General features: G+C 42.2%; 1 long non-coding RNA gene across 1 annotated transcript; it reads right to left on the reverse strand.

The window, feature by feature from the left end:
* Nucleotides 1–5,770: 5,770 nt before the first annotated feature.
* Nucleotides 5,771–8,282, reverse strand: LOC131969205 (uncharacterized). Its single transcript, XR_009394092.1, has 3 exons — nt 8,049–8,282; nt 7,059–7,085; nt 5,771–6,185 (listed from the first exon to the last, which is right to left on the reverse strand). It is a non-coding gene; the product is annotated as an uncharacterized LOC131969205 (long non-coding RNA).
* Between the last annotated feature and the right edge of the window lie 13,100 nt (nt 8,283–21,382).

The raw sequence follows: 21,382 nt of genomic DNA on the forward strand, positions 1-21,382 counted from the left end.
ATGTGAAGCAGTAACTTTGTCGCTGAGACCATGTGAACCACAAACTCTGCCTCTGAGACCATGCAAACCAGTAACTCTGCCGCTAAGACCATGCGAACCGGCGACTGCCACTGAGACCATGCGAACCTGCGACTGCTACTGAAACCATGCGAACCGGCGACTGCCACCGAGACCATGCGAACCGGCGACTGTGTCGCTGAGAGACCATGTGAACCGGTGACTCTGTCGCTGAGACCATGTGAAGCAGTAACTCTGCCGCTGAGACCATGTGAAGCAGTAACTTTGTCGCTGAGACCATGTGAACCACTAACTCTGCCTCTGAGACCATGCAAACCAGTAACTCTGCCGCTAAGACCATGCGAACCGGCGACTGCCACTGAGACCATGCGAACCTGCGACTGCTACTGAAACCATGCGAACCGGCGACTGCCACCGAGACCATGCGAACCGGCGACTGTGTCGCTGAGAGACCATGTGAACCGGTGACTCTGTCGCTGAGACCATGTGAAGCAGTAACTTTGTCGCTGAGACCATGTGAACCACTAACTCTGCCTCTGAGACCATGCAAACCAGTAACTCTGCCGCTAAGACCATGCGAACCGGCGACTGCCACTGAGACCATGCGAACCTGCGACTGCTACTGAAACCATGCGAACCGGCGACTGCCACCGAGACCATGCGAACCGGCGACTGTGTCGCTGAGAGACCATGTGAACCGGTGACTCTGTCGCTGAGACCATGTGAAGCAGTAACTCTGCCGCTGAGACCATGTGAAGCAGTAACTTTGTCGCTGAGACCATGTGAACCACAAACTCTGCCTCTGAGACCATGCAAACCAGTAACTCTGCCGCTAAGACCATGCGAACCGGCGACTGCCACTGAGACCATGCGAACCTGCGACTGCTACTGAAACCATGCGAACCGGCGACTGCCACCGAGACCATGCGAACCGGCGACTGTGTCGCTGAGAGACCATGCGAACCGGCGACTGTGTCGCTGAGAGACCATGTGAACCGGTGACTCTGTCGCTGAGACCATGTGAAGCAGTAACTCTGCCGCTGAGACCATGTGAAGCAGTAACTTTGTCGCTGAGACCATGTGAACCACTAACTCTGCCTCTGAGACCATGCAAACCAGTAACTCTGCCGCTAAGACCATGCGAACCGGCGACTGCCACTGAGACCATGCGAACCTGCGACTGCTACTGAAACCATACGAACCGGCGACTGCCACCGAGACCATGCGAACCGGCGACTGTGTCGCTGAGAGACCATGTGAACCGGTGACTCTGTCGCTGAGACCATGTGAAGCAGTAACTCTGCCGCTGAGACCATGTGAAGCAGTAACTTTGTCGCTGAGACCATGTGAACCACTAACTCTGCCTCTGAGACCATGCAAACCAGTAACTCTGCTGCTAAGACCATGCGAACCGGCGACTGCCACTGAGACCATGCGAACCTGCGACTGCTACTGAGATCATGCGAACCGGCGACTGCCACCGAGACCATGCGAACCGGCGACTGTGTCGCTGAGAGACCATGTGAACCGGTGACTCTGTCGCTGAGACCATGTGAAGCAGTAACTCTGCCGCTGAGACCATGTGAAGCAGTAACTTTGTCGCTGAGACCATGTGAACCACTAACTCTGCCTCTGAGACCATGCAAACCAGTAACTCTGCCGCTAAGACCATGCGAACCGGCGACTGCCACTGAGACCATGCGAACCTGCGACTGCTACTGAAACCATGCGAACCGGCGACTGCCACCGAGACCATGCGAACCGGCGACTGTGTCGCTGAGAGACCATGTGAACCGGTGACTCTGTCGCTGAGACCATGTGAAGCAGTAACTCTGCCGCTGAGACCATGTGAAGCAGTAACTTTGTCGCTGAGACCATGTGAACCACAAACTCTGCCTCTGAGACCATGCAAACCAGTAACTCTGCCGCTAAGACCATGCGAACCGGCGACTGCCACTGAGACCATGCGAACCTGCGACTGCTACTGAAACCATGCGAACCGGCGACTGCCACCGAGACCATGCGAACCGGCGACTGTGTCGCTGAGAGACCATGTGAACCGGTGACTCTGTCGCTGAGACCATGTGAAGCAGTAACTCTGCCGCTGAGACCATGTGAAGCAGTAACTTTGTCGCTGAGACCATGTGAACCACTAACTCTGCCTCTGAGACCATGCAAACCAGTAACTCTGCCGCTAAGACCATGCGAACCGGCGACTGCCACTGAGACCATGCGAACCTGCGACTGCTACTGAAACCATGCGAACCGGCGACTGCCACCGAGACCATGCGAACCGGCGACTGTGTCGCTGAGAGACCATGTGAACCGGTGACTCTGTCGCTGAGACCATGTGAAGCAGTAACTCTGCCGCTGAGACCATGTGAAGCAGTAACTTTGTCGCTGAGACCATGTGAACCACTAACTCTGCCTCTGAGACCATGCAAACCAGTAACTCTGCCGCTAAGACCATGCGAACCGGCGACTGCCACTGAGACCATGCGAACCTGCGACTGCTACTGAAACCATGCGAACCGGCGACTGCCACCGAGACCATGCGAACCGGCGACTGTGTCGCTGAGAGACCATGTGAACCGGTGACTCTGTCGCTGAGACCATGTGAACCAGTAACTCTGCCGCTGAGACCATGTGAAGCAGTAACTTTGTCGCTGAGACCATGTGAACCACTAACTCTGCCTCTGAGACCATGCAAACCAGTAACTCTGCCGCTAAGACCATGCTAACCGGCGACTGCCACTGAGACCATGCGAACCTGCGACTGCTACTGAAACCATGTGAACCGGCGACTGCCACCGAGACCATGCGAACCGGCGACTGTGTCGCTGAGAGACCATGTGAACCGGTGACTCTGTCGCTGAGACCATGTGAAGCAGTAACTCTGCCGCTGAGACCATGTGAAGCAGTAACTTTGTCGCTGAGACCATGTGAACCACTAACTCTGCCTCTGAGACCATGCAAACCAGTAACTCTGCCGCTAAGACCATGCGAACCGGCGACTGCCACTGAGACCATGCGAACCTGCGACTGCTACTGAAACCATGTGAACCGGCGACTGCCACCGAGACCATGCGAACCGGCGACTGTGTCGCTGAGAGACCATGTGAACCGGTGACTCTGTCGCTGAGACCATGTGAACCAGTAACTCTGCCGCTGAGACCATGTGAAGCAGTAACTTTGTCGCTGAGACCATGTGAACCAGTAACTCTGCCTCTGAGACCATGCAAACCAGTAACTCTGCTGCTAACACCATGCAAACCGGCGACTGCCACTGAGACCATGCGAACCTGCGACTGCTACTGAGATCATGGGAACCGGCGACTGCCACCGAGACCATGCGAACCGGCGACTGTGTCGCTGAGAGACCATGTGAAGCGGTAACTCTGCCGCTGAGACCATGTGAAGCAGTAACTTTGTCGCTGAGACCATGTGAACCACTAACTCTGCCTCTGAGACCATGCAAACCAGTAACTCTGCCGCTAAGACCATGCGAACCGGCGACTGCCACTGAGACCATGCGAACCTGCGACTGCTACTGAAACCATGTGAACCGGCGACTGCCACCGAGACCATGCGAACCGGCGACTGTGTCGCTGAGAGACCATGTGAACCGGTGACTCTGTCGCTGAGACCATGCGAACCAGTAACTCTGCCTCTGAGACCATGCAAACCAGTAACTCTGCTGCTAAGACCATGCGAACCGGCGACTGCCACTGAGACCATGCGAACCTGCGACTGCTACTGAGATCATGCGAACCGGCGACTGCCACCGAGACCATGCGAACCGGCGACTGTGTCGCTGAGAGACCATGTGAACCGGTGACTCTGTCGCTGAGACCATGTGAACCACTAACTCTGCCTCTGAGACCATGCAAACCAGTAACTCTGCCGCTAAGACCATGCGAACCGGCGACTGCCACTGAGACCATGCGAACCTGCGACTGCCACTGAGACTATGCGAACCTGCGACTGCTACTGAGACCATGCGAACCGGCGACTGCCACTGAGACCATGCGAACCGGCGACTGCCACCGAGACCATGCGAACCGGCGACTGCCACTGAGACCATGCGAACCTGCGACTGCTACTGAGACCATGCAAACCGGCGACTGCCACCGAGACCATGCGAACCGGCGAGTGTGTTGCTGAGAGACCATGTGAACAATTTACATAATTTCATATGAAAAATACTACATAGTATCAATTTCTTTAAATGAGATTAGAATTTAAAGTAAAAAAGATAATATTTCATCTGAAATTAATATATTATTAATGCGGGCTCATCAAGGATATTAACCCATCATTTCAGGACTGTCAATAATTTTTAATTTTATCCAATGAGACTTGAAGTTTATTATTGTGTTTGTGGTAATCTACATTTGAATGTCATTATAGTTATGTTTTAGAAGATAAAACTAATGTTAATTGCAAAATGAATGTCATTGAAAATAATGTTAATGTCATTGAAAGGCCTTGGAAATCTACCATTGCTTTCTTTGTTTGTTTGATGTGCTTCTCTCTGGGTCAGGATTTGCAAAACTATCATAAAATTTTGAAGCAACCAAGTAGGTTGATAGTTATACAGATAGCTTTCCCCTGAGACACCGGTGTTGGTCTCTTGCATGCAATGTTTAGACTTACCCTCTCCGCCCCCTCCCCAGCAACGACAATTACAAATATGACAAAAGTTATGTTGATCTAAAAAGTTACCATCAAGATGTAACCTCTCCTTGGATGGAAATGTGTGCAATGGTTGGTTTAAAAAAAAAAAAAAAAGATGATGTTTAGTATGATTGACTTGCATTAAGTCATGTATTTAAATATACATTTCATGTTTGTGTTTGTTGAAATGGAATACAGACAATGTTTTGTGTATCACTTTGTGCAGAATTAACAATTGAAGAATTTAAAAAAAAACGTATCTTTTCAACTGGTGAACGGGGGGGCAAGTGGGTCCAGAGGTCATCCAGCTGTTCTTGGACTGTGGGGGTGTCTGTATTTTCAGAACCTGATGACACACAATACCAAATGTATTCATACATTATAAATACTCAATTGTGAATTAATATTTTATTATTCAAAGGAAGTAGTTAAGACAGCAGATTGTATTATCAGGCCATGTCTGTGTCCACTGTGATGGGGAAAAAAACAAACCCATACCTTGTAGACTGGAGAAGGAGTTGTGGGTCCGTTATCCATCATCCACAGCCGGCTGGTTAACGGAGGTCTTTGAGGTACCCCATGGTCGGAAGTGGTTGGGCTAAGTGGGGCAGGATCTGCAAGGTCGAGACTTGTCCAACGCACTTTCTGAGCGGCATCTTGGAAGCAGTGGTCTTCCTCGTCTCACTTGGTTCTGCAATATACAATAGCCTGTACAACAATAACTCACAAAATAACACAATTCTAACAATAATATGCAATTGTTAGTGATCTGAACTAAATGAATTTGCTAACTTAACTGTCCCTAGACCATCATAAAAAGCTAACCTATACAAACTAAATACTCTACTATAAACCTAACCTATTCCTAACCTAACCTAAATATAAATGTGCAAAAAATATGAAAAGTTAGCTTAGTCTGTCTTGAAGATGCTGAACACAGGAAACCTGGAAAAGTCAGAAAATGCAGTGACTTCTATACTATATATTGAGGACCACATGCTGAAAAATCTGCATAATGACAACAAACAACAACATGGTGATGGCTTCTCTGGTTTTAGCCTACAAAATAAATAAATACAACATGTTAATGAGACAGCAATATTTAATTAGATGAGGGTTTGACCAAGTGTCAATTAATGAATGAACATTATTGTTACCAATTTTTTTTTACTAGTTACTAGTTTTTGTACTAAGAATCTATTTTCCCCCCATTCTCTGATTTAAAAATAAATAAATACACGAATAATACTAATAATATTGATTATCCCAAATACACCGTTCCTTCAAATATATTTGTATATCACTATACATGACATCACAGAACAGAACAGTGGTTGAAAGTTCTTTATAAATAATAATTTCAGTGTTTCTCAACATTACAGAAGCATTTTTTTGAAATTACTTACCTGAAAAGGTGAAGACAAACAACTGAATGCTGAAGGTCAATGAAGAACTGGATACTCAAGTCTCTTAGGTGAAGTGGTGTTTATCTAGAACAGGATGACAACCGTGAGCATTGCAGCAATGTAACAATAATGTGTTATTAATGTTTTAAATAACTGAATTAATGTATCACTTATTCATAAAAATCAGTATGAAGCTGAATATAATAATTTGGATTAAATACACATATAGCACCTCTAGAAACATAGCAAAAATTTCAGCATATGTGCCCTCTGCATCCTTTATAGATAATATAAATTTTAACTTTCTTCATACATTTTTTACGTGTTTTATACATTTTTATAGCACCCATGGTCCTCAGGGGTCAAAAAGGACCTCATGACATTAGACTGGTTTTAGGAAATGTAGAAAAAAATATTACCAACTTTTTTTTCACCTTTTAAGGTAACTCATGACCAAAAAAAATTATATTTCATTTTCATTTTTTTTCATTATTATTGGTCAATTTTATTCAAATATACAAATATCAAAACATAAGTTTCACTAAAAGTTGACATGACCTACTCTGTGCATTCCAATCAAGAATTATTTTTTTCCACTATTACTATTGAAAAAAGTATCCAGGTTTTTTTTTTCCTTTTTTCTCTCTTGAAATGGAGGCCTAATTTTGAACATTTGACTAAAATTGACCAATAATAAAGAAAAAAATATGAAAATTATATATCAATCAATCAATTTCTGGGGCATGAGTTGCCTTAAATGATAAAATGATAAAAAAAAAAAAAAAAAAGTTGGTAATATTTTTTTTCTACGTGTCCTAAAAACAGTCTTGTGTCATGGGATCCTTTTTGACCCCTGGGTATATAGTCGACGGGAGGACCACACAAGGGTTAAAAAAAAAAAAATGCATAATTTATGAAAGTAGTTTATGTTAATAACAGTCTTTGACAAACACTCACCAGTAAATAAATGGTCAAGCTGTAAATCTGTGAGGTGAAAAACAGGATTAAAGCTTGCTAAGAAGATGAATATGAATGGATAGGTTGATAATTCTATTGACACCACAGCTCGGTAAAACCATGTATATCCCCATGATTATCTTTTCTTTTTAACCTCTCATTACCAAGTGACATGAGTTTCAGTTTAATATTATCCAAATACACCGAATGTTCAAATTTAGCTATTGATGAGTATGACATTGGTATTACTATTACACCTTATTACATAAGAATACCAAAACATCCTCACAAAAAACAGGACTACATTATCAAGAAGTTACCATCAAAATCCACATACAATTAGCTACATATCACAGTTAAACAAAAATTAGTCAGGCCAACATTGTACACAAACCCTACATTAAAAATGGCATTTGGACAACATTAATCGAGGAAAATAGCAAAAGCTAGCAATTTTTAGCATTATTATATTATTATTAGCATAATGACCCCTTCCCAGATAGACACAAGACAAAACACAGCAATCATAAACTTTTGTGGCCTAGATTATCAACCCACAATGCATTATAGGCTGTCTGTCAGTAGCATCAAATCAGTCAAACTATGCAATGCACTCTTAGAATCAATAGTGTTTGCTAACACCAGACACATCTACTGTTATAACAACTGTTAGCATCATGGTAACTGTAACATGGAGTAACTGTGAAGATATTCTGCCTCGACGGACCATTTCTAAATTGCTTCGACATGATGCTAAAGCTAGCTCGCTAGAGAGCGCTAGCTCAGACCTAAGACCAGTAGCCTCGAATAAATTAGCAAAATAAAATGACAAACATCGTCCAAAAAAAACTCAAATAACTTGCAACTACATTTCCCAAAATTTCGACAGTAGTTTAAAAGTTCAAATATGAAAATGCTAACATTATAAGGCACAATTGTAACGGTAGTATGCTAGCGAAATATACAGCAAATAAGAACATGTCTTCTTACCTCAGACGAAAAGCCAGAGAGGCCAGCGGACAGGATTTACATCAAGCCAAAACAGATTCGCCCCAATCCAATGTGCTCCAATCCAGTGATTCCCAGCCGCTGTTCCGCGGCACACAAGTGTGCGAACATTTGTTAAACATGCTTCACCACGCATGGCATGGTCCAGGTCAGCCTCCTGACAGCAGATAGACTCAGGACACACCGACACCGGCTCCACATCCTCCTCTCTCCGGACCACCGCTCCAGTCTCTGATCAGAAAGTCTTCCAATGTTCATCAAACAACCGTTGTTGTTCTTTAGATGATGCCGCCGCTACAGCTGTCAGCAGTAAACTGAAAAGGCACCCACGTGGAGGGCTGGAAAATGACCAATCATAAGAGGCCTGGGGTCAGCCTTGGCCCCGCCCCCAATGTGTCAAAAGTCCTCGCTCCTAGCGAATAGAGCTCCACCGCGAGCGAGCACTGGGGAGAATCTGCTTTACTCAGTTGCTGAATATGTGCGCGAAGATCAAACAAGTGCGCACGGCAGTTGAAATCTGTGCGCGTGACACGAAATAAATGCGCATGCAGATGTGTTATCGCTCGCAGGACTTTTGACTCAAATATGACGCCATAAAGTAACAGCATTTTTTAACCTTTTTATTACCAGTGATGAAGCGTAGAGTTGTAGTCGTGAACGTCATGAGACAACCGTTGTTGTTCTTTTGATGATGCCGCCGCTCCTAGCTGTCAGCAGTAAACTGAAAAGGCACCCACATGGAGGGCTGGAAAATGACCAATCATAAGAGGCCCGGGGTCAGCCTTGGCCCCGCCCCCAATGTGTCAAAAGTCAGTCACTCAGTTGCTGAATATGTGCGTAGATCAAACAAGAGCGCGCGGCAGTTGAAATCTGCCTGCGTGACACGAATTAAATGCGCGTGCAGATGTGTTATGGCTTGCGCGACTTTTGACCATAGCTTTTGACTCAAATATGACGCCATATTTCTTGTTTCTAAATGGGTTTGCGTGACACGGAGCAGAGACCTTGCAGTCCAGCGGTGCATGCTGTCTCTCTGAAGCAGAGGATGGCGGTCGTCGGCTTGATTGCTCTGCTCTGATTGGTCAACTCCACCTGGCCACCTGGTTGCTCCTCCAAGACAGACATTCTAACTTAACGGACATGGTGTTTTTTCAAAAACCATGAGACCTTATAACTTGACCATACATTGTCCAATCTGCAATCAAACTTGTCATGCATGATGATGGTTCATCACTGACCAGTTCTACATAACAATATTTAATAAATTCCCGCCCTTTTTGATTAGCCACGCCCCCTTTCATAACTAATAAACTGTCCTAGAAACTTGTATAAGGTGTCAGATTACTCGGCATAGAGTTCCTGTTTAATTGGTGGTTGATTACCCCGCCCCTTTTCATTAGCCACGCCCCATTTTACTAACTAATGAACGTTTGTCCTAGAAACTTGTATGAGGTGTCTGTGAACAGAGTCCCTGTTTAACTGCTGATTTAATCAACGAGAATCAAGGGCCAAAGGCAAGCACACAATCAAAATTTCTTTAGAAATTTTCTAGTTATTTATTAATCTGCACAGTTAGAGTTACATAAAATGACAAAGATAACAAATAGTGTAAAGTGCAGGAAGAGGCACAAAACCCAGGTGGGCTGATCTAAAGCCTTCACCTTAAATTTTCATAGTTGTAAGACAATAATAACAAACTTATAATAGAAAAAAACATGTATAACATCAACAACAAGTTATAATGACAATAACAAAAATAACAGTATAAAAACAAAAATATGAACATGATAAAGTGTATTTGTGTGTGAATTAGAATTTTAAAACAGCAGTTAAATGGACTTTTGGACATCTTCTGAAACATTTTTTAGAGGTGGAGTTCTTTGCCAGATGGGAAAAGGTGTTCCATAATTTGGTGCTGCTAAATTTAACAATGAATTGACCTCTGCATGAAAGAAATCTCGGAGGATGAAGATCTTAAGATTGATGATTGGGTTCACTCTCTGGTGTCACAAGAGAGTGAACCTGAGGATTACATTTAAAATAAGTCTTGAAGTGCTCATGAAAGTTTTCATGGCCTGAATATACCTTATAAATAAAACACACATTTATCTCCACTACAGTAAAAGTCCTGCATTCAAAACTTACTGAAGTAAAAGTACTACAGTATCACCATCAAAATGTACTTAAAGTATCAAAAGTAAAAGTACTCTGAGCCACTCAGATTGCTTTATATATTCTAAATATATTATTGGATTATTATTATTATTATTTTTGATGCATTTATGTATGCAGTGTTTGAATTTTCTCTATGTAGGGGTAATTTAAACTACTGAATATACAGTTGTGGAAAACATTATTAGACCACCCTTGTTTTCTTCAATTGCTTGTTCATTTCAATGCCTGGTACAACTAAAGATCCATTTACATCCACAAATATAATGATAACAACAAAAATAGCTGATAAGAGTTTAATTTAAGAGCTGATATCTAGACATTTAGCATGGTTTTCTTGATTATGATCTTGGTTATTATCTAGAAAGCCATGGAAAGATAGGGCTAATTGTAAGTACTTAATATACTGTTATGGGGTTTAATTGGGAAAAAAGGCATATCACTTTAAATTTATCATGTTTTTCATGTTAAATCTCGACCTGAAAAGTAACTAAAGCTGTCACATAAATGTAGTAAAAAGTACAACATTTGCCTCAAAATGTAGTGAAGTAGAAATATAAAGTTACATAAAATGGAAAAGTAAAGTAAACATACCTAAAAATTATACTTAATTAGAGTACTTGAGTAAATGTACATGGTTACTTTCCACCACTGGTGACAAAGTGTCAATATCAGATGAGTTGAGAGCGAGAACATGAAAAAAAAAGACAAATTAGAAGAGTCAAAACAACGAGGAGGTATCACTCTGAATAAAAGCTCAACCTTGACAAATGCTGCTAACAGATATGATAACCCTAACCCATATCATCATCTTCCTCATTTGCAGTATCAAAAGCACATTTACGGAAAAAATTAAAGTGAAATAAGACAAAAAGCCGTTATCAGTTTCAAGCTGTCTCCAGCCATTCAAATGAAGTTTCATTAGTGTGTAATTAGATAGCGTCATTAAGCTGCAATTATTTCTCCTTCCTCTGACTTCACAAAAACTTTAATTAAATTTCTTAAATGTCCCTTTTAAATTTGTATCTATTAGTGGCATTTACAAGCTAATCAAGCACAATTACTGCCTGATGGAAGCCTGCAGAGACATATCCACTTGTCTTATAGATGTTAATGTGTGCAGCATTTCTTCTGTCCTCAACTGACCTCACCAACTCTGTTGTTGTTGTTATTTGTAACTGCATTTCTAGTGTCTATTTCAAGCTGTCCAATAAAGAAGAACAGAGATTTAACGTCTAGGTTAAGTGTATTGTGTGAATTTGATATTTTATGTGTTTATAAACCCATAAACAGCTCTGTTGGTTATATTCAAGCAGTGTGTTGTCCTGATCACCAGCCACTCACAGTAAAAAAGCAGCCACATTAAAACATTTATTTGAGATGTTTGGCCTTTAAGGTTTGATGTAGTAGAGGCATTATGAGAGCTGATGAATGCACCACTCTGCATAAAACGTGCCTCATTCTCATGCCATTGAATCATAAGCAGTGTTTTATTGAGGGAACAAAAGCTGCTTTGTGCCACGCAGCTCTGTGCATACACCTTAGTTTTTATATTCAGAGACAGTCGTGGTTATTTTTCTGTAAATCATCAGCACAAGAGCACAGCCCTTGTGAGTTATGTCTCTGGAGTCGTGGACATTTCAGGCTCTTTAAAGTCACGGTTGAGCAGTGAAAGGCCAAACATGTTCGTTTGATAAAGATAAGAGGAACTGCTGCAAGATGTAGATACAACATGTGAGATGAATAACAGCCCTGCTGCACCTCAGTGCATTAACTTGGATTCATTATTTCATATTTATGTCGAAATGCCGAAGATAAACTTGAATTACCGTCTTGTGATTGCATGCCTTTGCAGCCAAGTTGCATTTTAAATCCTTGTCTGTCCAGACTGATATGAACCAAAAAGGCTTCACACAAAACACTGCATGCTTCCCACACATCTTTGACCCAGCAGATCTCTACAATCAGCACAGTTTCGAGGCGGGCATCTAAGATCAGTGTCACCAATTCAGTATCCGACCAAATGTTTCCTATTCCCGAGTTAAAGACTTGAATAATGGCCATTTTTGTAAAAACAAAAACTTTGTCACAGTGAAGCTGACCTTGACTTTCGAGCCTCAGTGCATCAACTTGGATTAATTATTTCATATTTGCATGCCTCTGCAGCCAAGATGCATTCTAAATCTTTTTCTGTCCAGACTCACATGGAGCCATGACATTAGACAGTGTTTCAGATGTGGATGTGGTTTCAAAAAGGCTTCAAACTCTAAAACATTGCATGCTTTACACACATCTTTAACCCAGCAGGGCATCCAAGATCAGTACCATTGATCCAGCATCCAAACAAATGTTTCTCTTTCTGTTCCTCAGTTATAGCAGCACTATGCAGATTTTTAAAATTCAATAAAACAGTTTTGAAATCATTGTGATGGTAAAATGACCTGTTTCGGGGGAAATCCCGCCTTTCCTGCCCCCCCTGCTGTCTCTTGGCGGAAAAACCAGCCTTGCATCCTGGCATTGGAGGATTGGAGAGTCTTGGGAGAAGCAAGAATGAGTGTGAAAACGAAACGATTTATGGCAATTCTACATATGTTTGTTTTCAGTAGCAGCTGGATTGCTATCGACTGTTGCATTGGGTTGTTGCTATCTATGTGGCAAACTTGCCAGACAACAGAGGTTATGTGTTCGTTCAATGTATGTCTCTTATATGGGACAAATTTAGGACTGCATTTCATTTGGGCCTTACCGTGCTACATAATAAGCTATGGGAATAACTCAGACCCGAGAAGTTACTCTGCCGGCTCCGTTGACAACAAATACACATGGCACAATGGTAGAAAGGGGAGGGGTGCCACAAGTGATTTGTCATGATTGGCAAATAAAACTCTTGAATTTTGGCCAAAAATATATTTTGTAAGGTTTCACTTGACTTTCAAAATCCAATCACTTAAGTTTAAGAGTCCAAGTTGACATTTGTGATCAATTTGAAGCAATTTTCCTGAAAGCATTCATGAGATATTCATTCATGACCTTGACCTTTGATCTCCAAAACGTAACAAAACAATGAGTCTATTTGGACTTTTGTGGCAAATTTAAAGAAATTTCTGCCTCAAGACAGACACAAGGCCACAATAGGGACTTTGATCTTATAGGTCTAAAATGGAATAATTTTAAAATATAAATAATAAGTATAAACAGCACAGACAATCTAACATACAATAAACATACATAAACTTATTTTTTCCCACTGCCGTCAGGCTCCTAAACAACCAAAGGAGATTATAGTCATGGACGACCTCATATAAGTGACTGTTACATTTTCTGCCTTAAATTGTGTTATCTTGTAATTTTTTTGTGTATATATTGTATATCTTTTTTTGCTTTTACATTGGTTGGTATTCTGCGGACAGCAAAGCAAGAAATTCATTGTACAGGGAAACATGTTTTCTACTGTGCATATGATAATAAACACTTTGAATCTTGAATTACCATTCTAGACAGCATAAAGTAATTAATAATAATAATACATTTTATTTAGCAGCGCCTTTCAGGTCACTCAAGGACACTTTACAAGTTTAAAACAAGAGCAAACAGATAACAAAACAAAACAGAGACAAAAACAATTAAAAGTGCTAGTAAAAACATCATGACATCTATAGTGAGAATGCTATCCTGAAAAGGTGGGTTTTGAGAGAGGATTTGAGGAGGTGGGAGTGAGTTCCAGAGTTTGGGAGCAGAGCGGCTGAAAGCTCTGCTCCCCATGGTGGTAAGCCAGGCAGGGGGGACAGTTAGGTGGATGGAAGAGGAGGATCTGAGGGAGCGGGTGGAGGTGGCAGTGTGAAGGAGGTCAGACAGGTAGGGAGGGGCAAGGTTGTGGATGGCTTTAAAGGTATGAAGAAGAATTTTGAAGTTGATCCGAAAATTAATTGGAAGCCAGTGGAGTTGCTGTAGGATGGGGGTGATGTGGTGGAAAGAGGGGGTTTGGGAGATGATACGGGCAGCTGAGTTCTGGACCAGTTGGAGCTTATGGAGGGATTTCTGGGGGAGGCCGAAGAGGAGAGAATTACAATAATCGATACGGGAGGTGACAAGGCTGTGTACAAGAATAGAGGTGGTATGGGGCAGGGCTGCCCAATTTGGGGCCCGCGGGCCAACTTTGGCCCGCGGCCGATTATTTTTGGCCCGCTGCCCATGCTCGAATTGTTAATACTTTTAACTATTATTATGTGCCAGCAGTCGGACTATCTCTTTTAGTATTTATTGTTGCACTTCTTCTCCTGACCACAAATTAACATTGTATTACATTGGGGTTAGGGTGGCGCTGTTGAGCTCCCATCAGCTTAAATCCGACCGGCCGTGACCACAGAGTGAGAAGATCTTCTTCTTCTTCTTCGTCTTCTAATGGCGGTGCTTAGCAACCAAGAGTGAGAAGATGCTGTGATGGAGCGCGGGAGGCAGTGGCACTGTGATAAGAGGAAGTTTAAGAAAACTTGGGAACATGAGTACTTTTTCACAGAGATTGATTCCGTGGCAGTATGTTTGATTTGTAAGCAGAGAGTTGGTGTTTTAAAAGAATATAATCTTCGTCGCCATCACGAAACGCGGCATTCCGATCAGTTCTCAAAATACACCGGAGATGAGAGAAAGGTGAAGGCTGGAGACCTGTTAGCAAAGCTAACTTCCCAGCAACGCACCCTTCTACAGCCCTCAACTGAACAGGAGAATGTCACTCGGGCAAGTTATCGTATTTGCTCCCTCATTGTCCGAAGCGGACGACCTTTCGCGGTGGGTGATTTTGTGAAACAATGTCTGACAGTCGCTGCTGACACCGTGTGCCCAAATCAGACGCGGGCTTTTTCCCACATTAGTTTGTCACGGAACACAGTCACCCGACGTGTTGAGGATATGGCCGAAGACATTCGGCGCCAAATTGTCCAGAGAGCAGGTCAATTTTCTGCCTTCTCCATCGCATGTGACGAAAGCACTGATATATCAGACTCAGCTCAGCTGTTAGTCTTCCTGCGAGGAGTGAATGAGGACCTTGAAGTGTGTCAGGAACTCGCGGGCCTTGAAACACTGAAAGGGACAACAAAAGGCACAGATGTTTTTATGGCAGTGCAGCGAGTTATGGATAGGAACAGCTTGAAGTGGGAAAACTGATGCCTGGGAAAATCAGGTATCACGACAGACGGAGCCCCGGCTATGGTCGGTAAGAGAGCAGGTCTCACTGCACTTGTATCAGACAAAGTCCGCGAGTTTGGTGGGTCGGTATTAAAATACCATTGTATTTTACACCAAGAACAGTTGTGTGCCAAATCCATCAGCCTGAAAAACGTGATGCAAGATGTCGTTGCCATCGTGAATAATATTCGCTCAAAGGCGCTCTCACACCGCCAGTTCAAAGCTCTTCTGGATGAGATGGATGCACAGTACGGAGATGTGCTGTACCACCAGGAGGTCAGGTGGCTGAGCAGAGGAAAAGTTTTACGGCGTTTTTTTGAACTGCGTGAGGAGATCGGGGCTTTTCAAGCAACGAAGAAAAACAGCATTCAAGTGCCTTCCGACAAAACACTGGATTTCCGACCTGGCTTTTCTCGTGGACATTACAGAGCTACTGAATATCCTGATTCTTCAGCTTCAGGGGAAGGACCAGATAATCACTCAGCTGTATGATCACGTCAGAGCCTTCAAGCAAAAACTCCTGTTGCTCAGCAGACATCTCTCAACAGGTAAGGTCTGATTTCAATACTGTAATGAACAAAAAATAATGAATTAGGCTTATTGTTGTTAAAATTAGGTTGCTTCATTAAATGGAGCACTAATTTCTTGCATCTTACATTATTCCCTTTTTCTTTGTGTCTCTACATTCAGGAAATTTGGCCCATTTTCCAAGCCTCAGAGACGTTGGGTTGATGGAGGAAGACAAGCCAAAATACCTTGACATTCTCAGCAATCTTGTGGTGGAGTTTGACAATCGCTTCAAAGATTTTCAAGAAAATGCAACAGCATTTGAGCTGTTTGCGCAACCCTTTTCTGTACCTGTGGATGCAGTCAGTGAGGAGCTTCAAATGGAACTTCTGGAACTTCAGGCTGATTCAGACCTCCATAGCAAGTTCAGAGAGCTTACTTTACAGGACTTTTACAGACGTGTTCCTGCACACAGGTATGCCAAGATCCGCAAACATGCACAGGTGATGCTGTCCCTCTTTGGAAGCACATACGTCTGTGAGCAGGCTTTCAGCCTGTTGAATCTCAATAAGTGTAAGCTGAGAAATGCACTGTCTGACTCTCACCTACATGACATTCTCACTTTGTCAGTAAGTCAGCTGGAGCCTGATGTTGAGAGACTTTTAAAAACCAAGGGCAGGCTTCATGTCTCCCACTGACAGGCCTTCTGCATGCTACAGAGGGTTACATGCCTAAAAATTACTGTTCAAGGCAGTGATGAATGTAGCATTTTTGTACCAAATGTCTGGTGATAAGAGTATTGTTGCACATTTTTTGCATGTTCTGCTCTGTATGGTTAATGTTAATACAGCCCAGTGATCATAAGAAAGAAAATCTAAAGCTGTTGCACAATTATATTGCTATTACTTATCTTATCTTATCTTATCTTAACTTATATTACTTATCAAATTATTGTTCAAGGCAGTGATGAATGTAGCATTTTTGCACCACATGTCTTTCTATGAAAAAAGTATTCCTCAGTTTTTTTCAAGCACATTTTTCAAGCATATTTTTCTGCTTTCAATAAACAGAAGTGTTGATTTTCCAAATTACTTTGTATGACTGTTTTTGCACAGTTTTATCATAGGCATATTTAATTTAATGCACCGCAATATCAATGTATAATTTTGGCCCGTGACCCTCCAGCCCGAGCCATTTTTGGCCCTCCACTGAGAAGAATTTGGGCACCCCTGGTATGGGGGGTGAGGGAGGGACGGAGGCGATTTATGTTATGAAGATGGAAGTAGGCGGTGCGGGTGGTGATGTTGATATGGGATTTGAAGGAGAGTGAGCCATCGAGGATGACACCCAGACTCTTTACCTGGGGGGAGGGGGAAACTATGGAGCTGTCGATTGAGAGGGAGAAACTGTCAACTTTGAGTAGAGTGGATTTAGTACCAACTAAAAGGATTTCTGTTTTATCACTGTTAAGTTTGAGGAAGTTTGAGGTGAACCAGGTATGAAGTTCAGAGAGGCAATCTGTCAAGGATGAGGGAGGGAGGATGGAGTTGGGTTTGGTGGAGAGGTAGAGCTGGGTGTCATCCGCATAGCAGTGAAAAAGAATATTGAATTTACAGAAAATAAGGCCAAGGGGAAGGAGGTAAGTAATGAAAAGGAGGGGACCCAGGACAGAGCCCTGGGGGACACCAGAGGAGACAGGGGAGGGTTGGGAACGGAAGGATTTAAGTTGGATGAACTGAGTGCGGTCTGAGAGATAGGAGTGGAACCAGTCAAGAGGGATGCCAGTGATGCCGATGGAGGATAATCTATTGAGGAGAATGGTGTGGGAGATTGTGTCAAAGGCCGCACTCAGGTCAAGGAGGATGAGGATAGAGAGCAAACCAGAATCAGCTGCAATAAGAAGGTCGTTGGTGATTTTCAGAAGGGCCGTTTCAGTGCTATGGCGGGGACGGAAACCAGATTGGAACTGTTCGTATAAACTGTTTTGAGATAGATGGGAATGGAGTTGAGAAGCAACGATTTTCTCAAGTATTTTGGAGATGAAAGATAGGTTGGAGATGGGGCGGAGGTTATTAAAGTTGTTGGGATCTGAACCAGGTTTTTTGAGGATTGGGGAGACAGCAGCTGTTTTGAAGGGTGCTGGAACAGAACCAGTAGTGAGAGAAGAGTGGATGATAGCAACAATGAGAGGGAGCAGTGAGGGGAGGCAGGATATGACCAGGGCAGTAGGGAGGGGATCTAACTGGCATGTGGATGGTTTTGATTTACGGATGAGATCAGAGATAGCAGAGGGATCAGGGAGATAGAAAGCGGAAAATAGCAGACTGTATGGGAGAGGTTCAGAGGAGGGGGGAAGTGAGGGAGTGGGGCTCAAGTGCTATTAAATATATTAAATAGTGAATATAAAGGCAGAAGCCTGTCCTTCATTCTTTTAAAATAACAGAAAGACATCTTCTTTTAATCACTTTTCTGTTGTTGAGGTGAAGCACAGCAGCATTGGCATGCGGACAGGGGACTGAAACACCTGAAAGAACACTGAACAGGTGTTCACAGTTAACAGATTACACCTTGGCTCCACTGAGCTGTGGACTTGCAAGACAGAAAAACACAAACAGAGAGTACACCGGCAGCGGGACTCTGGGGCCTTCACAGGCAGGAATTCATAAATTATGAAAAAATGACATGATTTACTGCAGCGAGACTGCAGCATTGAGTTATGTCACAGTTAGCCACAATAAATCGTGCAATTTCTTCAAAATATAAAGCAAAAATTTTATAACCCCAACTGAGACATTTTTTGATGTGTATGGAAGTAATAATAATAATAATAATAATAATACATTTTATTTGGAAGGCGCCTTTCTTGGCACTCAAGGACACTGTACAAAAAAGATAGAAAATAGAAACAATAATAAAATACACAAAATTAAGAACAATACAATAGGTTGGACAGGGCATCAGAGGGAATAGACAGTCTTAAACAGATGTGTTTTGAGTTGTTATTTGAACTGGGGGAGTGAGTCAATGTTTCTGAGTTGGGGTGGTAATGAATTCCAGAGCCGGGTAGCAGAGCGGCTGAATGCTCTGCTCCCCATGGTGGACAGACAGGTGTATGGAGGAAGAGGATCTGAGGGAGTGGGAGGGAGTCAGTTAATCTGTGTCATCGGATTTTGAAGGGAAAAAGCCAATAAATTTCTAACACTGAATATTTCTGTATTGAAATGATGTATCTGAATGTTTTTCAATGTTAAAAAAATTACACAAAAAAATTAAACGTTAAAAAATGAAATGCTAAAAAATGAAATGCTAAAAAATGAAATGCTAAAAAATTCAACGCTAAAAAATTTGACATTAAAAAATTCAACAGGCAAAATTCAGCCTCATAAAGTTCAGTGTTACCATCTGGGGACTCAAGGAAGAGAGTGGGCGCGAGCCTACAGAAGCCCTTAAAGGCAAGGTGATTTTTTTTTTTTCGGGCAAAACTTTGAGGCTTTATTAGGCTGTTTTGAGGAAAGTGCCTGATGCATGACACAAAGGGAAGTGAAAGTTCAGCAAAATGCAGCATAAAGAAATGTTTTACCTTATTAGTTAACTACAAATGTCTATGAAACATAATGGGACTGAGCATGGGTTAAACAGCGTAGATATAAGGTTTAATGGAATCATATTGTGAAGAGACTGTTCCACATGGCTACTTAATATTCACGTTGTTAAACGTTGAATTTTTAATCTTGAAAAACATTCAGATACATAATCCTAATGCATAAATATTCAGTGCTAGAAATTAATTGGCTTTTTCATATCAAAATCCGATGACACAAATTTACTTCCATAGCAACATGGTCTCACAGGAATCTGCCACAGATTTGCTTAACTCAAAATCTGTGGAATAGCCCCGGAATCACTCAAATTTCCGTGAAACTGACAAGTTCAAGGTTCCGGCGGTTAGAACAAAAAACATGGCGGACAGTTCTCTCATTTTTAGTGAAAAAATCAATATTTTGACTTAGTTTCTGCATAAAAAATCTAGCGATGAAATATATGTTTTATTTTCTAAATATTTACTCAGTTAATGTACATAATCACTTTGTGGTGAAGATCTCGCCAGAAAAAGACGATCCGCTGTGTTTTATTTTGAAATCTCCCTAATCCTCTGTGTATTTAATGGATCAAACCTTCGCCCATTACATGCCTTGTGTCTGAGGTTGATTTGCTGATCAACATATTATTCTGTTGTAGCGGGAGACACTAATGTTGACAAAGTGACGACTTACGATCTACGACTTACAATCTACGACTTGTAACGACTTGTAATCTACCGGATGTGTGGTGCGGGTATAGTGAAAAAAATCAATATTTTGACTTAGTTTCTGCATAAAAATTTATTTTTATCACATTTCTAGCGAGAAATATATGTTTTATTATTATTATTATTATTATTATTATTATTATTATTATTATTATTATTATTATCTCATTCCAAAAAACATTTTAATTTGCTGCAGCTTCCACTCATCTGGCAGGAGCCTTGCTGCAGGAATTTGCTCCCAGTCATTCCACAGGAGCGTTTGATTGGCCACTGGTGCTGGGCGATAAGGCCACGTTTCATTTCAGCCCAGATGTGTTGGACAGGGCTGAGATCGGAGATCTGTGCCAAACAACTTCTTCCACAACAAAGTGTGTTTTCTGGGCACTGCCATGTTGAAACAGGAAAAAACTGCCAACTGTTGCCACAAATATGGCTCCACATTATCATCGCAACTATAATTTGATTTCCAAATCCAACATTCGTATTCATTTACAGTTATGTTGGGGTCCATTTGCTAAATGAAAGTCCATTATCTTCTATTTAAGCTCTGTTTTGCTCTCAACCAACTCCTCAGGGAAATATCTCTTTACTGGCTAAATGATGCAGTCTGTCAACAAGCTAGTTACTAACTGAGTCTGTCTGTTTTGGTGCTGAGCAGGTAGCAGGTAAGGAGTTTATCCAAACTTTTCTTTTGCTGGAAACAAGGATGATGAGAGCAGTGAGAGTGAACCAAAACGTTAATTTTAGGGGGCCCGAAAACCAGAAAATAAGCTAAAAGGGCTGTGATGCTCCCAAGAGCTTCTTACATTTAGTCATTTTTGCCCCTTAGCAATAGATTTCCTTCCTCTTCTCCACTTCCTCCCACTGTACAACAACAGAGCTGTCATGTATCATCTTTATATACAGTCTATGATTGGAACTAAGAGGCCAAGTGCAAACTATAAAAATCAAATAAGTACACAACAGTGTCCACAGACTTTTGGTAATATTTTGCATTTTATGTCGGGTAACATTCAAAGATTCAAGATTCAAAGTGTTTATTATCATATGCACAGAAGAAAACATGTTTCCCTGTCCAATGAAATTCTTGCTTTGCTGTCCGCAGAATGCCAACCAATGTAAAAATTAAAAATATACAACATATATA

This window comes from Centropristis striata, chromosome 3, assembly GCF_030273125.1.
Source record: "Centropristis striata isolate RG_2023a ecotype Rhode Island chromosome 3, C.striata_1.0, whole genome shotgun sequence".
Classification (NCBI taxonomy): domain Eukaryota; kingdom Metazoa; phylum Chordata; class Actinopteri; order Perciformes; family Serranidae; genus Centropristis; species Centropristis striata.